The sequence below is a fragment of the Haemaphysalis longicornis genome, unplaced genomic scaffold (assembly GCF_048455015.1).
Source record: "Haemaphysalis longicornis isolate Haplotype H1 unplaced genomic scaffold, Haemaphysalis longicornis Haplotype H1 scaffold_9, whole genome shotgun sequence".
NCBI classification, from domain to species: domain Eukaryota; kingdom Metazoa; phylum Arthropoda; class Arachnida; order Ixodida; family Ixodidae; genus Haemaphysalis; species Haemaphysalis longicornis.
Genome location: NW_027526460.1, coordinates 32244806 through 32268895, shown reverse-complemented (window position 1 = coordinate 32268895; position 24090 = coordinate 32244806). Strand labels below are relative to the sequence as shown.

The following is a 24090-nucleotide window of genomic DNA, read 5'->3' as shown; positions in this document are numbered from 1 at the left end:
TTCAGTTCTAGTGAATAGACTTTTAAGCGAGACAGCCTTTTGTAACCATAGTACCATACATCTTCAATACTTAGAATTCCCTTCATATAAACCAGCGTACAAGCAGCGGTGCTATACCGGAGACATGTAAACGCGTGTTTATGATGTGTAAATAAGAATTGTAGTATTGTATTTTGTTCATCGCAGAGAGTGGGTACAAAAGCAGCACATACACCGATATGGGATATACAGCGCGCTTTGCGATTCCAGATTGTGCTGCACCGATGAAACTGCTGTGACTTCGATCTCTATATTTTGCTTTTGTTCCTCATTTTATATGTTCTTTGAAAAGCAAAGCTTTATAGTTTTATATGCCTTACTGAAAGCGTCGTTAGCCCGAGTAAAACTATCTACAGGAAAGCCCACTCTACACAATGGACTTCACGAAACGGTGATGATGATAAGCGAAAGCACATAAAGCACCTCAGAAAAAAAAATGCTTCCCCTGGTCGGAATCGAATATGGGTCCCTATCATTATGAAGCCGACGTCTATCCGATGGGGCCCATTCCGACGTGGTCGAAATAGTTTGGATTTAAAGCGTAGCTTTCTTGGTCTCACTGATGGCGACCTTGCCGTCACCAAAAGTCTGTTGACCCGTACAACCCCAAACGACAGCGAACGAACCCCTCACGATAAAGCTGAGCGCTTCAACTGTCAGCCATCGTTTTCGCTAGACGAAGGGAGTCCTATGTTTCATTGATCGATTGATTGGATTGATTGGATGGATTGGATTGATTGATTGGATGGATTGTATTGATTGATCGATTGATCGATTGATCGATTGATTGATTGATTGATTGATTGATTGATTGATTGATTGATTGATTGATTGATTGATTGATTGATTGATTGATTGATTGATTGATTGATTGATTGATTGATTGATTTATTGCAAAGATAAAACGCGCCGACGCAACGCAGGCGATGAGGCGCGCCGTAGTGGAGGGCTCCGGAATAATTTCGACCACCTGGGGATCTTTAACGTGCGCCGAAATCTCGTACGCACGGCCGTTTTTGCTGTTCGACTCCATCAGAAAAGCGGCCGCCGCGGCTAAGAGTCTAACCCGCGTAGTCGTGCTCAGCAGCACAACGTCTTTCTCCTATATCTTAGCTTTTGTTAGCTCTTAGCTTTTATTGTACGTCCTTTCCTTTTCTTGTTCCGTTGTTATTGTTCTTCACTTACCTTACTGACCTATCTTACTTACCTCTCCCTCCTTAGATATATCATGAAACGCTGAGCAATTGCTCTAAATAGGAGAGAGCTGTGTTAAGCGAAACTCCGTGCTACTTGCCGAAACCCGGTGAACCATGCAGCTCGAAGCACCGGCGAACCTTCTCGAAACGCTAGAAAATGCCAGATGACTCACTAACGAACCCCGAAAAACACTGGGGAATCCATAAAAGTGAGAGATTTAAATAAATCTGGGATTTGAAGAGATTGCCACCCGCTGTCAAGAAGAAAGCCCTTATCTGCTATACGTGCAACGACGCTTGTTCACCCAACCCCGTCGGAGACCTTGTGACTGAATCAGTTTGCGTACCCTCGAAATAGACACCATCCGCCGTTTCGATAGATTCCGCTGTCATCTCAATCCTCTTTCCTCTTCCCATGCACGACCAATCTTTCTTTTTGTTAGCGCAGAATGACGGTCACCTGTTTTCGACGGGCGCAACGACGAGCACGTAGGATCGAGAAACCGTGAGAAGGGAACAGAGACGGTACCCGTGCAGATAGGAGAAGCGTCGGCTTCGGCATCGTATCCGACCAGTCAGGATAGAGTTCTCCCATTGTTAAGGGACATTCCGTGCTTCTTCTTTCGTTGTTCTTTATCTCTTTGCTCATCTCGGTTTGCCTGTTGTATGTACACAAACGCGTGCACGTCATGAGGGAAGGGAGCTCAAACATCAACCTCGTCCTACGCTCAGCGGCATCCGGCAGCGAGAAGCCGTGAATGGAAGGAAGCGCTTCATTCACGTGGAGTCACGAAAAAGAGAAGGGTCCGAGGAAAGCGTGTAAACGAGCCGCCATTCCCATAGAGAAAGCGGGATAACAAACAAACGAGCGACCAGACAAAGCGCGCCTGTACCTTCACGCTGCACCTGATTGCGTATCTAGGAAAGAAGATCGCGCGAGGATCCGGTATATGTCCCCCGTGAGATGCGTGCCTGTGTGACCGCCGGCGATGGCGCGATTCCGCCACTGCGGAGGAGGAGGAGGAGGAGGATGAAGGAAGACGGACGTGTGGGAGATGAGAAGAAAGGGTATGAAAAGCACAATGGGCGACTGGCTGCGATTCCGCGCTCGGCCTGGCCCGCGCTGCGAGAATGGGGAAAGCGGCCCGGATGCGCCGTGGCTGAAATTACAGCGTCGATATCCGGCGTGGCTGTTTCTCGCGATTATCTCGGCGGCACGCACGCACTCACTTGCGTGATGATTCTTCCGACGTCGGATGCGGGATAAAGAGAGAACGATGATGCGCGCTGCTCAGTATACGTATTGAATTCCGCGGGCTATTCCACGGCTTTTTGTTGCGCGGTGCGTGTGGGATAATGTGGGAGTCTGGAGAGGAGATGCTGTTCTCGGCGGACGTGCATGATCGAACCAAGGCCTGGTTTTCAGGTGCACGTGACGGTCCGTCAGCGAATGCCAGCAGCGTCTCCGCTCTTCACTCAGAGGCTTCACAGAGGCAGAGCCGAAATCCAGTTTGCTAGAGTCGCAGTCCTTTCGTACTAACATAGACGGTCCTTAACTGTCATGGGTTGTCAAGAGCACTGGCCCGTTAGAGCCGGACGCCATGCGATCCAGATGCTGGCTTGTGTGCTTTCCCGTTCATTCGCTTCTTTGTTGAAGCCAATGAAGCTCTGAAACCGAAGATGCTCCGGAATAAAGTGCCACTCCTGCACAGCCTCAGTTTACTTTAAACGAGGCCAATTGAACGATCATCAGATTTACCCTATGCAAAATCTGCATCTTTCTTGCGGTACTCTTGTTTTTCATCAGAGAGAAATAGAGAAAAAGAAACTGTCTAGTGAACAAGCGAAGTCAGGCTTTCATTACCGACAATCTGAAACGAGTATTCTCTGTATTGTCATTTGCTGCCATTTACATTTCACCGTCGAATTAAACCGAGGGGTCTGGTTCTTTCGCATGTCGCCACGACGTACTTACAGTTGTGGGCAAAAATTACAGGTCAGAAAACGGCTCCCGCACACCGCTGTGAATATAATACGCGTGAGCGTGCACCTTGCTTTCGGTTGGCATGCAGGCGCCTCTGAGAGCAAATGCTGGTTTTGTATTCGCCCAAAAGGAAAGTGGCTTTTGACGAGCGTCTGGAATTTGCACTTTTAGGGTTGAAGCCCCTTAGGGGCTGGGACTGTGGCGTCTCCTGTCGTCGTCGTCGTCGTAATCGCCGTCGTAATCGTCGTCCCATGTAGTCACGGTACTAATAAAACACCAGGAAACTCGTCTACACCTCGCGCTAGAACGTAACGTGTACTAAAAAAAACACCGGTACACTCGTTTACACCTCCCGCTTGAGAGCTTCGTGCTTCAAAAACAAGAGACTTTTAGAACAAAGCTGTGTACCTCTACCCCCCAACGGTTTCATATCCGTTGGCGAAAACGCCAAGGAGCCAAGAATACGCTTGTACACTGCATGCTTCGTCCCTCCCCAGGTTTCACGCTAGTGGAGATGGCCCGGGATTTTTTTATTCATCCTCTGCACCCCCTTCAATACGCGAGGTCTCGGGTTCGGTGCGACAGTTCGCGTGACCAGCGAAAACGGAGGTCAAATAAGATCGCTCTACAATGACCCTACTTTCAAAAGCACAACCTGGAACTTCACGTGGCAGTGCACTTCGGGGAAAGTTCGGCGACGGGGCTAGTTCACGCCCTGCACGCAGCGGCTTCGCGAACCCTCGCACGCACACGGGGCAGCGTACTTTGTGTGCCGACTGACAGCCGCGGCGCTTGCGTGAGGCGTGGTGCGCGAATCGGCACGAAAACGGCCGGCCGGGAAAAGGAGATGGGCCATTACAATACCAGTCGGACCGTGACGACCGATAGCACCTGCGAGCGCCCCAATGGAAGGGATAATTTCGCTGGGAAACACAATCAACAATAGGCCGCAGTGATGGAGGTCGATGCACCGACACGGGGCTATATGTGTGGGCAAGAGGCGAGTATACGGTCGCAGGCTGGGCCACGGTTCTCGGCAAACCGGAATACCATCGACGGAATACAACCCTGCTAGCGAAAGAAGCGACAAGGAGCGTACAATATCGCTTGGTAACACGGAACGTCGAACCGACGGAAATGGTTTCGTTTATATGTGTGGGTGATAAGCGACCTCGATTGTTGCCAACGTTTCGGCGAAGAGAATTGCCTTCGCCCGGTCAAGCTCAAACCCACGGAAAGTTCACAGAGACTTGCCTTGAACCCTGACGAAGGCAAGCCTGTGCTGAAACGTTGGCAACAATCGAGGTCGCTACCTTGTTCGGAGTTTTTTTTTCTCATTCATATGTATATACATCATGATATATATATATATATATATATATATATATATATATATATATATATATATATATATATATATATATATATATATATATATATATATATATATATATATATATATATATAGTGAAAGAAGCCGCCTGACACATATATATATATATATATATATATATATAGAGAGAGAGAGAGAGAGAGATTTCGATGAGTTTTGCAATGGGCCAGAAGAAACGTTGAGGTAAAAGATAAGAACAACTTTGCGGTTAACTTGTTTATTATAAATTAGTCAAACAGTTTCGGAAGTGGAACTTCCTTCTTCAGGGACAATCCCACAAAAAGTTAATTGTGGGATTGTCTCTGAGGAAGGAAGTTCCACTTCCGAAACTGTTGGACTAATTTATAATAAACAAGTTAACCGCAAAATTGTTATATATATATATATATATATATATATATATATATATATATATATATATATATAGCAATGAAACTTGGAAGGTAGGGAATGCAAGAAAAGAAAACTTCGAACAAGGTAGCGACCTCAATTGTTGCCAACGTTTCGGCAAAGAGAATTGCCTTTGCCAGGTCAAGCTCAAGCCCAGGGCATATATATTTTTGGGGGTTTTCTGTGTTCATACGAGTTCTGCGGGATATGTTTTTAAGCATTCATTTGTTGTTTTATTTCAGAACACTCATTATCTCCATCGCTGTTCTCCTTGCGCTATCTGGCCCTGCAAAGAAAGGACCTAAACCAGTGTCCCATGTGCACGCAAAAAAAATCCTCCGTCGCATGCCCCCGCGCGAGGGACACGAGTAAATGCAGAGCATTGGGGGTGGTCACGTGGCGTAGGTTGTGGTAGTTGGCGGTGGTAGTTGTAGTTGTTGTTGTCGTAGGGGCTGGGTAGTTGGGTTGCGAGACGAGAGAGAGAGAGAGAGAGAGAGAGAGACGAGAGACGTAAGTACGTAACGTGTTATTTATTGCCATCGTTTGCACCCCACCCCCTCCGCGGGGCAATCGGTTGGATCTTTATTATTATTATTTTCTTTCTTTTCTTTTCTTTCTTATTATCCCTCTCGGGAGGGCAGTGCGGCATCGTCGAAGTTCATAAGCGATGAAAGCAACACCTTCAACCAGTACCGCGACGCGAGCCAACGTCAGCGTTGCAGTACCAGTTCAAGACATCGTGCCATCCTCTTCATCGACGCGGCAGAAGACAAGGCGGCGAGACGGCACGCTGCCGACGCCGAACGCAAGCGTCTGAAGCGCGCTGCCGACGCCGAACTTCGTGCACGAGAAGCCGCGGCCAAACGTCAACGTCGGGCCGCGGATCCTTCGCTCGGGCAACGAGTATATTCGTAGCGCGCGCAGTAGAGGGAGAGGAGGTAGCACCTGCTGCTGCAACGCCTCTTTCAGCGCCGGAGCACGCGCATGCGCGCCCGCACCTGTTGTTGAGAGCGAGGAGGAGTGGGGGAGGGGCGCACGTGCTGGCTGGCTGCGGACGCCGAGTTAAGGACGCATAACATGTGAGTTAAAGAAATGCTCTGCATTTAAAACCAGAGTACGTACTGCTTCACATTCGCACCTAAGATACGAAGCACTATCCCTCAAAATCGTTGTAGAAGTAGCGTGAGCCATTTATAGAAGCCGGCTTTGAGCGCTAGTATAGTGTCAAATGAAGGAAACGCTGTCGGGCAGTAGCCGAGCGCGCCCGCTCGTCAACAAGGGCGGTAGATGGCAAGTATAACGGCGCTATACTTTGTGATAAGCCAGCGTAGCAGTTTAGGCAGCATTTTTTGGAGAAGATTTCTTTGGCTACTTGAACGCAGAAATTTGGTCTGTCTGACTGCCTGCCTGTCTGTAACTCAATTCAGCCACTCTGCCAAAGTGAAACAAAAGCTTTACAACAGGTTTATATACCCACAGCCAAATATAAACGTCTAAGTCCGGTGGCAATACGTATTCATACTTATCAACATTGTTGAACAAGTACAAAACATTGCGAAAATATGAGGCAGAAAATCAATAAATAAGTGATACTTGCAGTGTTCCCTTATTAAAACGTTCAGGGAAGCTTGATTTTTGCGATAGTAAATAAAATACGACATCTCATGCAGAAAAAAATCGCCTGCTGTCGTCCGCGACACTATAGCTCTTGGCGGAATTTTAGGAAATCAAACGGGAACAGTGACGAAAGGTTCCACTAGATAGGTTGCACGTTCCGCTTGGAACGCACGTGGAGTAGGAAACGTGGTTCTATAAACGTTGTAGTAGGGTGCCTCGATTCGCGCGCTTCTCCGTCGTACGGCAGCGATGGCATCGAGGCACTCAGTTTGGAGCAGTAGAGCGCGGTAAATTTAAATTGACTTGAGCAAACCCCTAGCGTGTTCATCTTGGGAGGAGCGAGACGGCAGAGGAACGGCATGAGAGGTGAGCAGGAAAGAGAAGGGAGGCATGTACTTGGCAGGGGCGCCAGACAACTATCGTCTTTCGTCGACATTTGCAACAAAATGAGCACATACGCTGCCATTTTTTTTTTTTTTCAAGTAAACCAGAGTTTAGATTGTAACACTGAGTTTCCGCGTGGTTCTTTTCTGTCTTGTCTCTCACGAAGATGTGGGAAATCGGTCAGCTGTGAAACATGGCATGATATACATAAGGCACATACGTTCGTTCTTGGTGTGGCTCGACTTTTGTGACCTTTCGGCAAAATATGTGGCGCATGCTCTATGATGTTCCCGAGTCTTTTCAGCTTGCGTAAATTAAGCTCGGTGTCTTCTTTCTAGCTTGGCGCCAAGATTTATACGCTTCCTTCAAACCCATCATACTCAACTATGTGAATGGTGGGGCTTTTTCATCTCGTCTGCCTTGCATAAAACATGGCTTCGATTCTCACCATGTGCCGACTGTCACTAACCTTATTTGTTTTACTTTTGACCGGCCCCTAATACGTATTTTAAATGACCTTCTAGTATAAAAGGCCTCTATCCTCGTGTATGTAGCTTCAAATGTTTATAATGGTTTGACAGACCAAGAAGCAGTTGATGAAACGAGACAACGAATGAGAAAGCGAATGTCCAGATGGAGATTGATTATCTTATTTGAAGCGCTTACTTCCGCGCCGTCCTTATCTGCCAACATATTCTTCCTGTGCTGTAATAGCTGCTCACGTAGAATCATGGAGGTGGTAGATGAGCCAATGCCTGTGCCGCAGTGCAAACATCCCCGGGCCACCATCTTCACTAACGTAAAACCTGGGGTGGGGCGGAGCATGCAGTGTATAAGTGTATTCTTGGTGCCTTGGCGTTTTGCACACGGAGATGAAACCGTTAGGGCGTAGAGGTATACAGCTTTGTTGTAAAATTCCCTTGTCTTTAAAGCATGAAGCTCTCTAGCTCCAGGTGTAAACGAGTGTCCCGGTGTTTTTTTTAGTACGCGTTACGTTCAAGCGCGAGCCGTAAACGAGTTTAACGGTATTTTAGTACCGTGACTACATGAGACGACGATTACGACGATGACGACGACGACAGGAGACACCAACAGCCCCAGCCCCTGAGGAGCTTCGCCCTCCCCCCCCCCCCCCCATCCGAAAAAAATCCATGCTATCTTCGCTAAATTACCGGTATTCTAGTGCTATAGGGGTCTCAGATTGTGGCGCCACATGTCACGGTCCTAAAAAGGACTTTCCTTACGACTTCCCCTGGGTAGGACTTACCCTGTGATTACAGAAGTCGGTAAAGCCGTGAAAACGTAGGTTGGGCTATACCGGTAGATTAGAGGTTGTGAATACCAATACACGAATGAAATGCAGAAACGCCAAAAGCGTAAAAAAAAAAGGTATCACTGCACCATAGCTTTTCTTCCCTATATTTTGTGACATCACGAATGTTGGAGAGTGAAGCGCGGGATTGGTACGGCTTCTCAAAGCATTTCTCTAAATCACACTGAAGCAACAGGGACGTGTAAATGTAAAGTAAATGTATGCGCATACAAGCTCGACCTGCGCTTTTTAATTGACAGAAACCTCAGCTAGAAAACGCATATACATTAAAATGTCAACCTTCTCCCCTATCCTCATATCCCTATGTATTCTTTCCTCCCTGTCCCTCCCCCCCCCTACACCAGCAGGCGTTCCGGTGTCCGCTCCCTAGGCGAGACAATTTACGCCTGTTGGTGGATCTTCCTTTTCCAATGAACAATAAATACATACATACATAGGAAGCCTCAGCCTAGGCGGTAGGCTGCGTTTGAGCTTCGATTCCGTTGACATGTTTCGCCTTGGGTACAAGAACAATCAAAAGATGCATGGGTTCGATTGAACGCGGCATACCGTATACCTACTTACCACTAGCACATATACACGCAACATCCAGTGACAAAATCATACTTATTAGCGCGATAGGCTTGAAACCAGACGATCGACAACTTCATTCAGGAATTGCGCGTGTATTTTCTAAACTGGCTACCAGGAGGTTGCACCACCATACAAAGATTCACGGGGTTTTCGAGTACCGCCTGTAGCAAACCTTGCCTAGGCGTCACTGTAACCACCCGCCGCGGCGGCTCAGTCTAAGGCGTTGCGCTGCTGAGCACAAGGTCGCGGGTTCGATTCGCGGCCGCGGCGGCCGCTTTTCTGGTGCAGGCAAAAAGCAAAAACGCCCGTGTGTACGAGATTTCGGCGCATGTTAAAGATCTCGAGGTGGTCAAAATTAATCCGGAGCCCTCCACTACGGCGCGCGTCATCGCCTGCGTTGTGTCGTCGCGTTAAACCCTACAATCAATCAATCACTGTAACCACAGCGAGAATGCATAAAAAATTACCTCTTTCGGATTGGTTTCAAATCCTTGAGACGAATGTGAAAGCCAACGAGAGCAGGCGCTCAGAGAGATTGCGACGACGGAATGAAGTCGAAAATATGGCCCCTACTTGCCCTGGGTACTTTGTGACGCACTCTGAAAGGTCCCGAAAAAAAGAAGGGAAAACAAAAGAGACAAATGTTAGTTTTGTTATCTATTTCTCAGCGACCAATCTATCATTGGTCGTCGAACAAAACGAGTGAGGGAGCCAGGAAGTGTGTGATCTTTCAGTTAAAACAAAAATTTATTTAGCCTAATTGAAAGGGACCCTGCGACACGTTCGATAAACCCTTTCACTCGTTCCTTCGCATCTGGAAGCACTGCGAAAGCTACAGTTATCGCCCGCACGGAGCGGCACTGCGTGATTTGCTCGTCGCATCAGACACGCCTTCCGTTTCTGCTTTGTTTTTGTGGCTTTATTTTTAAAGTTTCTATCGAAAAGCGTTCACTGCTGCAACTGAAGGAAAACCAGCCAACAGCCGCTACATGGCCTCAGTGACGTAATTGGGGCCGCCGAAGAACGTCAAGACCTGGAAAGAGAGAAAAATCTTTTGAGCGAGTTTCTAAGTTATGTGATAGGTATAGACCAGTAATTTTTGGCTGAGGTACTTTGCGACCCCCTAATCTAAGTACTGGGTGTATAAGGTGACAACGTTCTGAAACCATTTAGGGTTTCAAAAAAAAGTTGAAAAAAGTGTTGCAGGGTCCCTTCAAGGAGGTCTCGATATCTTGGGTGGCGTAGCCATGACGTTAACGCCTACACAAGCACAAAACACACGAATAAAACACACACACACACACACACACACACACACACACACACACACACACACACACACACACACACACACACACACACACACACACACACACACACACACACACACACACACACAGCGCACGAAGAGCACCCCCCTCACACCGCGCTTCCAACCACACACACACGGCTCGTTTCATTTCCCAGTGTCCACCGTCACTCCATCAGCGTCACGCAGAGCTGCACACACCTAGTTCTTCTCTCGGCTCCCGCAGCTTCGTCGCCAAAAGGCGCGAAAATGCGGGCTGCGGAAACATCACGCCGGCGGACAGCGGTTCTCTGTGTGTGTGTGCGCGCGCCTGCTGTGAGCGTGCGAGCTCACGGCGCGCTCATCCAGAACGCTCTTCTCTTCTCGCCGCTGCCAGGCGACCGCTCTAAACTGCCAGCCACAAGCAGTGAACGAGATAAAAGAAAAGTAACAACAGAATAATAAACTCCGAGAAGCCCTCGGACTTCCTCTCTCACAGAGTTGCCAGCTTCACACATCCCGCCACACGGAACAACCAGGCGAGTCAGAGAAGAGAGAGAGAATAAAAAACAGGCAGTCACGCATCCTTAACAGGCCCGCGCGGATCTAAGGGCCTGTCTTCGCTGTCTCAAACATCAAACGAGAAAGGCACTGCGGCCGCTCGGGTAGAGGAAGAAAAAAAGGAAAGTAAAACGCCTCTTACGCAACTGCCCCCTTCTCCCGAACCCTCTCGTACTGGCCATTCTCCCCTCCCATCGAGGGGAGTGTGAGGCTAGGCTGGGCAGACTTGCAAAAACGCGCATAGAGAAAAAAATTCCCCGTAAATAACCACCTGCAAGCCGGCGGACACGTCTGCTGCTGCAAGGATGGCACTGCGGGTTCGGCGAAATGAGCATACCTCCCTCCGTCCCCTCTCCCTGTTTCCCTCTCCTCTTTGTCACCACCCCGCTCACAGTTCTTCCCATCTAGCCGCCTCCACCACAGTTAGAGGAGCGCAGACACTCCTCGCTAAAGCAAACGAAGCCACGAGCGGCAACAACAAACCCAGCGAAGACCATCATTACGGCGCAACTCTCCGGACGGGGCAGGTTGCGCCTGCAACCTGCGTGCCTGCGGAGACGCGTAAGAAGACGCCAGGCAGCCGCGGAGGAGGCACCGAGGCCGGAGAGCCGCCGCCACAGAGGATGATTATGTGGACGTTGGCACCAGGCGGAAAGAAAGAACAGCAGGAGGGACAGCGCCGGTCCCTGTGGTTGCGGCGGGCAGCCCGCCGTCCTCATCCTCGCGGTAAAGACACGCCCGCATTGCGGCGAGTCTCAGTGATAAACGCCTCGACCGTCGCCGCCGAAAGGATTCCCGCTGCACGGTGTATCGCTTTCTCGTCTACCCCCTCCTATCCACAGAAATACTGACGAGCCATTCTTTCCCTGTTCCCCCACTTCTAGTCCGCATTCCGGCTACCGTCAAACCCCCTTTGCGCGGATGCTCAGTGGTAGACCCCTGCTTGTCTATCGGTCGACGTCACGATGCATTGTACGCACAAATGAAAGAGCACCTCGGCGAAAAATGGAGCGATTTGATGAGCAAAAGTGGGATTCCGGCAGTGCGGCGGCCTTCTGGACCTGGTGAACTGTTGTGGTCTTGGGAAGCTAGAAGAAGCGGCAAACTTTAAAGTCGTTTTGAACGTGCCGGACCGTGACCATGAGTGGTTTATGGGCCGTGGAAAAGAGGTTCGTGCAATGCTACAGGATACTGCAGATACAGTTGCAACCTGCGGTGGGCATTTGATTCAGAAGATGGGATCGCTGCAGCAGTATTGTACCGTAGAATTTTTCAACTGTAGCGCTGAACCATCCGAGATTTTTTAACGACTTTTCGCCTCTCGTCACTGACTTCCTTGTGAAGCAGTGCTGCAAATTTAGCATACATGCAGCGCTATTTGCACTTTAGTCGTGCTGCGCATCAACATGATATTTTTCCACATATATCCTCCTCCCATCTGATTCTGATCCTGGTGATCTTACCCTGTGTTGTACGATCCCAAAATAGGGAATAACCCCATGAAGCCACACGCATAGCTACCCTGCGCGCGTATTGACGACAATTAACCAGGGGTGAAGGTTTTAGGGTTTTTTTATTTCTCTATGAAGAAACGCTACGAAATTTAGGAACGATATTCATAATCTACTTTTTACATCTACCCTGGTGCCTACAATTTCATACGTCGGCGTATAGCGAACGAGAGCTGACACGGTAACTTTCAGAATGCGGTTCCAAGTACAGGAGAGGCTTTGAAAGGCCACCACCCTTGCTTTTCTTTCACGTATTATTTAGACTAAATAAATACAGTTTGCGTTGAACGGGGCATACCTGTTATTGGCATGCGATCATTTGGAGGAAGCAGAGTGGTAGGCTCACATCACGGTCTCCTTAAGACCGCAGCAATTTTTGTCACGTTTTAGTGACACACGGCGTAGGGAGAGATAGTTGATGATTCTCGCATGGCGAGGTGCGAGGGCCCGTGCATTAGCGCCCCGCCACTTACGCTGGCCAATGGCAAGACTGCGCCAGCAAAAGTTATGAAGTCACAGTGTGGAAAGTTTTTTGAAAGTACACCTTCGTATTTTCATACAAAGTTATAAGGTTACGTTTGTTATGCCTATTTTATTCTGTCCTAGACCCCCTCAACCTCCACTTTTTTTTGCGCAGTAATTAGTCTCTAGTACCTGTATACGCGGCCATTACACAGCCTTCGAAGACCATTGAACCAATTGTCGAGCGAGTGTCCTATTGTAAATAAGTAGGACGCGCAACTGAGCATTAAATTGTCAATTAAACGTTACCGTGTAGCACATGTAGGCGTGACCTATTACAACCGCAATAATCAGTTTACTTTGCTCCGCAGCCACAGTGTAATTTCTAGCGAAAAACTGTTTGTACCGGGAATTACTCGTTGAATGTGCAATAGGACCCCTTCGAAATTTGGCAGTTTAGCATGCCGAAGCTACCCCTGTCCTATGAGACGCGTCGTAGTGCAGAGATCCACGATGATATCGACTTGTTGGTGATCTTCAACGCGAGCCTGAATCTTGACAGAGCGGTGTTTTCCTTTTTTTTTTTTTTTTTTTTTGCCTTAATCGCAAAAGGGGCCGCCATGGCCGAGATCGAACGCGCGTCCTTGGGCAGAATAACACAACGCCTTCGCCACTCCGCCACCACAGTGGGTATGCAATGGACACCTCCTTGTGCATTCTTCTTTCTAGTACTCATCTCATGACGAAGGATTCCCGCTTTAAGCGCTTCAATCTGTTATCAAGCAACACACAAAATGTCTACGAAGGGACGCAGTGCCAAGACACCAGAGTCATATGGCAGCCTAGAAACTAAGATAGAAATCTTCTGCGTAAGGGAACTGGTGCCGAGAGGCACAAGCGATGGTAGAAATGCTATCGCATCTGTAAACAAAAACGTATTGTGTTGAGAAAGCGAAAATCAGCGACGCTGATTATTACTACGACTCGCAGAGAGAACTGAATGATTAGAAAGCGATATTGGTTCGCGTTAATGCCGCCACGCCGGAAGTGCATGGGAAGACTCTTTTGTTTCCTTTTCTCACGCACGCAACAGCACAATAAAGAGACGGGGAGTGCGCACGGGTACCGATCAATCAGGCGCCAGTCAGTGAGGAGGCAGCCGAAGATGGGCCTCCATTACGCGGCCGAGAAAAGACGTCTCTCGGCGGCGTCAAGAGAACATCGGCGGCACCTATGAAAGGTAACCATGCAAGCGAATGGGACATTTGGAGGGCAAGCGCACCAAAGCAGGTGCGCTGTAAAAGGAGATGAACCCAGGCTTGCGGAGAGCCTGGAGCTCCATTTTTCCTAAGCACCTTCCCTGCCGGCTTCTACTCCGTCACTCGGCTGGCGGCTGACGACTGCCATTAGCAGGGCGACGTGGGCAACGGCGGCGTCTTGGCGGAGAGCTACCAGCCGCCGCCTGGCGTCCAGGCTCCGTATATTTACTGGCGTGCGCTTTCTGCGCGGGCTGCTGTGGCGCCTCGCGTCGTCAGTAGGTGATTTGGCGAGAACTGGGAACGTGCCCTGCCAGGAAATGGAAGGTGTTTGCTCGTCCCTTAAAGGCGTTGGGCGATCGTAAAGCACGGCGCGGATGGGTTCTCGGCGCTTTTTCTTCCTTTTTGTTTTTTTAACCGTCGGTGAGACGGTCGACCTGCTCTGTCCCCCGTGACACATACGCCTGCCGAGATTTGAGGCAAATTTCTTGCTTGCTGTACACTTCTGTGTGTCTATATATCCTAGTCTACAGCCTTAGCAGAAGACGTGTTTACCCGCGGTCTCTGCAAACCATTTTCTGTAATAGCAATTCAGAGATCGGTGGCTTGAACAATAAAAATTAAAAAATGACGTACATTTGTCAAATACGAGTTACTTCTTAAATGGAGGTTTCAGAGTCTGTTCGAAAATTAATTTTTGCCCTCCAAAACACACAAAACGAGCAGAAAACAATATCCGCAAATTATTTTGTCAGGTCGCTATATACCTCTCTTCGATAAGTAAGCATAGTTCGTATATGCCCCGTGCGATTATCTCGCGGGGAGTTTACACATACATGACTGTGCGTCTGTCGCACATTCCACAGAGGCCGAAAAGAAGGATGGTGGATACGAAGTTGGCTCGAGAAAAGAAAAAAAATTGCAGCGACTTCCAAGCGGACATTGTCTATTAAACGCTAAGGCACTCTGCTACAAACTCAACCCCTTTAAGGTCGGCTTCACTACTGCACATATGCATTGCTGGTAAGGCATTTCCCAGGCGACACATAGGAAGTCTGTTAGAAAAGTAGGAAGGCCCTGCGGAGTTATAATAAACACCACCATAAAACCCCGTGTATCCGTACGAAGCGCAATACGCTAAGCCCCTTGGTAGTCGGCCTTGTTACAATATACAAATTCACTGCTGGGAAGGCAGCTTTTTAAAGGCAATATGAAAAGTCTGGTTGCAAGGTAGGATGAGCCCAACCACCTTCTAATGAATACCTGTTTAGACCTTAAGCAAATAAGTACGTTTCTCACCCCAACGAAATTGCACGTAATATACTCCCCCCGAGGATATTGCTCGTAATGTATGCTGCCCAGCAGGGATTTATACACACTCCTCTAACACCCAGTGGCGGTCCAAAGAGGTCCTTAGCTTCTTATTTTTAGTTTTTTTAAGCATTCCACTTGCGCGAAGTTAAATCCCACTTCTGCGAGTCCGCAAACGTGTCCAACCGTCAGAAATGCAGGTTCGAGCCAGCCGTTGCACCGCCAATGCGTCGCTAAGTGATTTGTGCGCAAGCGGGTCATACCGCATACACTCGCACGCCTGCATGGTTATCACCTCCTTTGCAGAACTGGCGCAAGGAAGGGAGCGGTTTTTTATTCGCCCCCCCCCCCCCCCCCAAAAAAAAAAAAACCAATCTCTGGGACCGCTACTGCTAACACCCCCCCCCCCCCCCCAACACCCCTGCCATCCCCAGGAGGATTTCGACACCTCCCAAAAAATATTCCACAATCACAAGCGCCCCGGGGCGTCCAGGAATTTATACACTCCCAAAAGGATTTCGACACCCCCCACCCCCCGCGAAATCGACATTCTGGATAAACGTACTCCGCTCTGTGTCAGTTTTGCAGCGAACCTAGCACGCTGTACCATGAGGTGTAGGGGAGCCAAAAAAAAGCTCAATGTAGACAAAATTCATCATACATGTCATGAACAGCGGGAGAGAGGGCGTGCTGTCCAGTTGCAGTTCGACGACCAGCTTCGATTGGGGGAGAGGGCTGTCGCAGATGGTAGCAGAAATGAGGCCCTGAAATGAGAACACTACTCCTCAATTTTTTGCTAATAAAACAGTTTCTCTCTCCTCCCCACCTCTCTCTCTCTCTCTCTCTCTCTCTCTCTCTCTCTCTCTCTCTCTCTCTCTCTCTCTCTCTCTCTCTGGAGTGATGCACGCCTTCATTGCTATATACACATCTTCCCCGTCACAAGGTCGGCTTCATTTTTATACACAAACCCATTGCAGAAAAGACATTTTTTAAAAGGCAGTATCAGGTTTGTGGTATCAAAGTGTGAAAGCAACACCGCATTTTATAAATAGCATTTTAGTAGCGGCGAAAGTGGGACACTTCAAGCATTGAAGACTGAGAGACAAGATTCCTTGAGTGGTTTAGCCTTTAGAATCGGCTGGTGATAAGGCCAAGGTAAACAACATTAGCGGTCATTGAAACCATCCAGGTGGCCACCATACAGCACTGACAGAACTTTTAACAAGATATTCTGCTCTGCTTCGTGATACCACTTTGATTTTAGCGCGGCACGAAACTTCATACACGCATTTTCATGGTCATCATCACATCGTACATCACACACAAATACATTGTAAGATCACATGTTGTCAGTAACATTCCATGGCCGCATTCAAAACAGGGGCTAAGTAATCACCAAGCGGAGACTCTACCGACTGACACGCGAGCAGAGAGTGCTAGCAGTTGGTGGACACAGGTGCCGTGACATCACACAACAGAAGTATACATAAAATCACGTCATATTTCACAGACCACTCCGCATCCACACAAGTTAGGATTGGAATCGCACAGAAAGAAACCTTTTTTGTCTGATTGATGCTATACTACGAGGCTAACCCTTTTGAAACACTTTTAGCCTTCGGAAAAGCGGAACGCCCTGTTGTCACGAAGGCAAGACATTGGAAAAACTGCCGTCTTTTCCGCCACAGAGGACGAAGACTACGCTAGCATGCTAAGCTATGTTGTTATTTTGTTGTTGGTGGGTTTTTTTTCCGCTTCTCTAATCCATGTTATGGGGGGGAGCCGCTGCCGGGTGCTAACGCTATCCAGCGTTTAGCAAGATATACTTATGATGCATATGATGCATATACTTATGATGCAATATGATGCATCCGCCTGCATCATATGCATATGCATCATATGCATCATATGCATCATATGCATCATATGATGCAGCCGACTAGTAACAAGTAAAAAGTAAAAAGTAAAAAAGATTTTCGCCTATGGAAAAATGGCGGCTGATTTGGACGTGCGAGCCAGTGCAAGTTGAGCTTGGAACGACGGCGCCACCTGAGGAATTCAGAGCAAACGCACGTTTGGAATTCACGGTAGGAAGGAGAAAAATGGTGTAGCAGACGATCAGAAAATGTGAAAGCAGGTTTTCTGATCGTCTTCTAGCTCATTTGGCTCCTTCCTACCGTGAATCCCAAACGTGCGTTTGCTCTGAATTCCTCAGGTGGCGCCGTCGTTCCAAGCTCAACTTGCACTGGCTCGCACGTCCAAATAAGCCGCCATTTTCCCATAGGCGAAAATCGTTTTTATTTAGTTTCAGAATAACCAGGTAAGTACTGTCGTTGTTCCTGGTGTCAAACAAAATAAACCACAAAATGCCACTTTCATGTGAAGTTTGCGCGCGAACAGGGCGGCGGTTCGCTCAGGAAAAAAATTTAAAGTGCTCCAATTATCTTCCCACCACCGTGTACAGCTTTGCTGTAAAAGTCTCTTGTCATTGAAGCACGAAGCTCTAGGTCGAAGCGTAAACGAGTTTTCTAGTGTTTTAGTATGACTACAGGAGACGAACGACGATTACGAAGACGACGACAGCCCAACCCCCAAAGGGCTTCGCCCCCAAAAAATAGAATGCTTGGAGATTCCCGTGGTGAGGACTCGTCATCAGAATTCCCAACGGGTGCGTGTATCCAGAAGCCTTTAACAAAAAAAATTATTTATAGCGAAAGCGGGTATGTTCCAACCCGAAGTCCCCATTGGCGGCGGCGTGTCATGGTTGCGAACGGGAGCACACGGCGGCCTGGCGTCTCCACTGGGTATGCGAAGGCCCGGAGCTAGGCCTGACGCCACGCTTCGAGGTCTAACATTGTCAACCGGTGCCCGCAGCTTTACGCGACAACCATTTTGACATTGATTGTCGCATTATTAGGCTCAACCTTAGGGCACAAAACGTTAAAGTGTGAATGCAGACTAAAGAACATAGTAGTGTACCTCTTTGGATGACTCTGAACATACCCACTCCAGGGGGGGGGGGGCAGTTACGATGGCAGCAGCCGTCAGAAGCTTGTGGCCGGTTCACAAATTCGCGTTTATCCGCAGCATCAACGTATGAACCGGTAATTCTCACACACAAACTCACAGGGATTGGTAAATAACCATGACGGCTGCCGTAAGAGCGGACGACCAATCATCACTTCGCATTTGCCTGCGACGTCAACATATCATCCCCAATTATCACATGCCCACTCAGGGGGGATCGGCTGGGACGAAGATAGCAGCTGTGAAAAGCACATGGCCGATTCCCTGTTCCAATTACAAGCGGCGGAAACATACCCACGTACACGTATGATTTCACAACTCAACAAAAAGTTATATAACACATATCACAACAGAAAGCTTAGGCGACCCCCCAAATATTTTTTCTTCTTAACAGCGAAGCTGTTTAGCAAATGTAATTTTTCGCGTCCGCAGTTAAAAATTCCAAGAAATTGCCGAGTGCTCGTGTGTGCGTGCCTCTCGGCGACCGCCCAGCGTCGTCCCCGGGGCACGTTTGTCAAACCAATTATACCCACTTAGGGAGAATGACCAAGATTGGGCAAAAAAAAAAAAAAACAATTCCAGCATTCGCCGCAATCGTGGCAACACTTGCTCGGAACGAAAAATACGCGTCATAGCGCACGCCCCTCCAAGCTGATGTCCATCTATTATCACTTCAAAAAAAATGAAAGAAGCTCACACTTATAGCAACGATGATGGAGTAAGGTCGTTGCGGTAGCAAATAAGAAGCAAATCGGCTGCAATCGGGGACTTGATGATCGTGATGGCTGCGTACAGCTTCGCTACCTTCAAGGATTACGCGTTAGTGTGAGCATCCTTCTTTTTTTCTTTTTGCGGAGGGGGAAGGTAAGCAGCAGTCCTACTGGTTCGGAACGTGGTCGGGGAGTTATCAGAGTTTTGTTATTGGAAATAAAACAAGGATGCGCGTTGTCTTCACGGCCCCTTTAACAATCCTGCAACCCGCTGCCGGCCATAAAGCTTCGCCGAAGGAGCGGCGAGGCCGACAACGGTGCATACCGTAGTCCGCGTCGGACCCGAGCAGACACAGGCCCCAGGGCCGCGTTCTTCGTGATCGCACCTGAGCCACTCCGAGACCCGCTTTCGAGCCGCGGAAAGGAGGGGAACAAACGGAACCGCAGCGCGCGCTGTTGCCGCCGCCAGAGCTCGTGCTTTTTCGCGTAGACGCGAACCGCTCGAAAGAGTTACGACCCCATAAAGATAGGACGGCGGCGCCGGAATCGAACTACGTCGCGCCGAACAGGGCGGAGGAGAAGAAGGGGGCCCCTTTACAGCGCCGCGCCCAGTGCGCCGCGCGTGCAGTTGCTGCACTTGGAGCCACGCTTGCGTAGGCGCCGCCGGGGCTTGAGAGGCTGCTTCTTCGGCGCTCTTCTGATTCCATTTAACAAGGGAGGGAAAGCACCGAAGGATGGACAAGAAAAGCAACGCGTCCTTCCGCTGATGTCGAGGGCACGCGAGTGATGGTAAATTTTAAGAGTATTTGCCCGCTGAGGGCTGTTTACGAATATGCGTTCTTTCTTGGTTCCCCTCGAGACGTAGGGCTTCTGTGGGCTGTAATCTACAACAGCCTTACCAGAAAGCAGTACTGATTATGACTCCCCGAGTTGATTCGTTGATTCGTGCTTTAACCGATCTGTCTAGCGCAAGAGACAGCGGAGGAGTTGCCGCTGTAAAGGCCGACCTCCATGCAGCGAAGTTTCTCGGCGAACTTGGCGCGGCGGACGCCGTGGTTTGACGCGCCGCTCAGTTTTCGTCCACCCAACCTCCATGCAACGTGACACGGCGAACGCCGCCGACGGAAGACAGGACAGGAAGTACAACGAAGTACGAGGCTGTGATTGGCTGCGGCCTCAAAATGCAGTTTGCCGCTTCCGGTCGCGTTCGCCGCCGCGCGTTCGACATCTAGCTCGCGTAGATCGCCGGCGAACAGCCGTATTTTCGACGCCGGCGGCAGAGCGGCCGCCGCCGGGCGACGTTCCCCGCCTTTTCGCCGACATTTCGCTGCATGGAGGTCGGCCTTAAGTGGGCTGGCGCTGTCACAAATACGTGCTGCTGTGTGGATCTTACCGTCGACGCCCAGCCGGGTGCACGTTTCGAGATCGGTAGCCTCACCAACAGTCCGACTTAATCCTTCGCCAGTCAGGAGCCCTTGCTGATACTCGATTCGCTTACTTTTATGACGCACGGCGAACTCCGCAAAATAAATAATGACCCGGAGAATGACAAGCTGAAGAAAAATTTATGAAAGAGCTTGAGTCCCACATTGTAAATTTTGATGGTTGAACGTTGCTATAGTCTTCGTGTTGTCTTGATTGTTGTTACTAATCTTCATTATATTGTATGTATACTGTGTAGCCCCTCCTGCCAGGGCCAAAATACTGGCCTGCAGTATCGTTAAATAAATAAATAAAAAATGTAACCGATACCGAGATGCCTCACGACAACACGTTTTACTGAGTAAGGTGATCAAGTGCCAATGGCATTGAATAACACTGAAGGTTAATTACGCGCCTTTCCCAAAAACCAATGTTTCCAATTGCAGCGCCCTGTGTCGGCGTGAACTCGAAGTGGCACGCACGACCATTGCTACTCGTAAGCAACCATCACCGAAATAGGCTCCACTCACAATAAGTTAAGGTCAGTTCAACGTGATATATGCCGGATTGGGTTTTACTGCCAGGCTGCAGTCGTCGAACCCTGTTTGCCATCTTCATCCCAGTTGTTGTTGTGGTGGTGGTGGTGCTTGTGGTTGTGGTTTTGGTTGTTGTTGTTGTTGCTTCTGCTGTTGTGTTGTTGTTGTTGTATGCTATTATTCTTCTTCTTCTTCTTCTTCTTCTTCTTCTTCTTCTTCTTCTTCTTCTTCTTCTTCTTGCTCATTTCTAGGCAGAAAAAAACAATAACCACAAGACTGAACCCCGTTTAGAGAAACATATCTTTCAACGTGGGAGCAGCCTTGCAACCACAATCGAACCAGTTTTTAAGGCGAAATCCTCGCTCTCTATATTTCAAGGTCGCTTTGTGAAGTAGAGAACACAGGATAGAAAATCGGAGCGCGCCGTACAATTCTCTGGACGCGCCTTGCATCTGACGCCGCATAGGCTCGGAGTTTCATTCCACATCGCTATGGGTGACGTCGCACCAGGCCCTAGGCGCTTGCAGGGAAGAGGCGAAAGCAGCTCAATATGCCGTCCGTCGTAATCGCCATAAGGAGGAAGCGGCTGCGTATAAAGCTGCGGCATCCGTGGCTCGGCCAGAGCAACACGAAATTTCAAAAGAAGGTTCAACAGCCCACCGACAGAAGGTGCAAGTGGGCTTTCAACTTCACATTCTTAGGAAATATTGTAACGTAGTATTTTAGTTACATACTGCCGCTACTGTAGCATGAAGATCGGAAGGAAAAGTCGAAACGTTGCAGAGGTTTTAAAGATTAACTTGTTTACTTTACGGATGACATTGATGACATTTAGCACATACAAACTTGAAACAATTACACTTATTACATAGATGAAAAAGGCAGTCAAAAGATTCAGAGTACTTAACGAAACATGGTTGGCGGGCGAAGGGCTCCCGGCGTCTGGCCCCGACGATCGGCAGCAAGCGGCTCTCCTGGTGTTGCCCGCTCTCAATCGCCAGAGGGGCCGCGTTATATTTGCTTTGGGGGGACGCATTGGGGGAAAAAGCGCATCCTAGCGTGTGCGGACTATCGAGAGCAAGTCTTAGGCACACCCGCAGCCAATCAGGAAGACGCTTCTAAGCTCCAATCAGACATGTCCCCGCCAAAGTGAAAAGGACCAAAAACACAGACACAAGGTTTCGACTCGAAAACGCGCGCTTGGAGAATTTACGGGCGTAGAGCAAGTAGTTAGACAAAACGCACTAAAGTAAACAGGGGAAAAGGGAAGGTCGTCGGAAGAACACAGCGGCCCGCGTAGGCGCGTAACGGGGGGTCGGAGACGCCAGTGCGTGCGGTAACATAAGCCGAGGCGAGGGTTCGCTTCCCCCAACAGCCGTCGTCTCCCGGTCGGCCGACGGGCAGACACACGCGCCGGAGTCGTTTCTCAGAAAAAAGGGCCAGGGCCCAGCCGCGTCCGAAGCGCTTTTACACACAACACTTTGGAGGAAGAGCCCTGGCTGCGGGCACAGAACGCAAAAACCGAACGAACAACATCAAGAGACCTCGGCTTCGCGACAATATTAAGCATCTCTCGTAATATTTTTTCTGCATAGGCACTATTTCCTTTTTTTGCAAACACCCTACGCTATTCAAGACACCCTCAAAGATGCTCGCCAAAGGCTGTTCGTAACCTCAAAAGGTTCTCGTCATGGAACAAGTTTATACTTTTATTGTCCGGTGAGGGTTTGAAAGAGTAGGGGGGGGGGGGGGGGGGCGCCACACTACACAAGTTTTGCGCTATCAAATAATATTTCCGCGCCAACGGAACAAGGCGACAAGGTGCGCAAAGTATATCTAGTTCATACATACTTGTCTCAATGCGTAAGTGATTGCCACCTAACGGTCTGTAAAATGCTACCGCTTGATGTAACTAGCTAGCGGGTCCCTTTCGCACGGAAGATACAAATGGCGCATTTCAAGAAACTTTTTCATTCGCTTGAGGCTAGCAAATAACTGATTTGTGTTAATGATGTTGAGGACCCGTCGAGTTTGATATAAGATTGAGCTAACTCCTTGAGCGTCTAACTCATGATAAAGCTGGCATACATAAGCCGTCGTGAGCACCGTTCGTAAGGTTGACGTCGATATGAAGACGAGAAAATTACATTTGAGTTCGAACGGTGGTTAACGCAAGTGGAATGCTATTTTTGCTAACGCCTTGTTCTCAGACGCCCCAACTAAAATTAAAGGGAGGTTCCTAAGTTTCACATATTGAGTAGCTGGCTTGCGCGCACGGAAGCCACGACTGCTGCAAGAGGTTGGCCATTTTGAAAGACATTACGGGCCCCGCATCGCGGTGCTTGCACACGTCATCACCGCCGCGAGGCCTATCCAGGGGCCGTCTAGACCGCCGGGAGAGCTTTCATCCCCCCCGCCACGCATGTGGATGTCAACGCCCCGACGTATGGACGGGAAGAAATAGCCGCGCTGTTACACAAGGCAGGGGAAAAACAAACCCCGATGATATTTTCCCATGCAACCACCCCTCATTTCCAAATATAGTTATGCCCCGCGAACGTACACACACGCACTCGCGCGCGCTCCCGCAAGGTCGTAAAGCCTCCGAAAGTCGTCGTTAAAGTTCAGAGCCGCGCAGTGAGCGTGTCCACATCGGCCCCTGCTTCCAGGAGCGGCCCTTTTCCCTTCACCGGCCACGAACAAAAAGTAGCGCGTGAAGGATTTTACGGCCCGTGGCAAGTCAAGCGTTAACGAGCCCGGCGCCATCTCAACGAAGAGGATGGGAGCCCTCCTCAGAGTACTTTTCTGCCTCGCTTTTGAAGGCCCGCGGACCAGGAGGCGAACTTCGCCAGTCTTTGGACGCAGTGCTTGGCGAACAAAAGGCCCCACGCAATGTCGGCGCCTTGAAAGTATGGCGTGCTGAAAAGCGCAGCACGGATGAAGTAGATAGGCCTCGCGTGCCCGGCCCAGGTGTCTCACACAAAAAGGTTCCACGGCCGTTGTATACCCGCTTCCACGAAATATTTGTCACGAACCTTTGAAGGCTCTCAGTACTTCCTTGCGTTCCACACGGCTATGAAGGGGTTCCACACGGCGA

At 49.2% G+C, this 24090-nt stretch overlaps 1 protein-coding gene across 1 annotated transcript in view; it reads right to left on the bottom strand.

The window, feature by feature from the left end:
• Positions 1-24090, bottom strand: part of LOC144152436 (uncharacterized) — a 294334-nt gene that overhangs the window by 112166 nt on the left and 158078 nt on the right. The window contains exon 3 of the transcript XR_013319165.1: positions 15960-16062. The gene's annotated coding sequence lies outside the window, so the exon portion shown is untranslated. The remainder of the gene's footprint in view (positions 1-15959; positions 16063-24090) is intronic.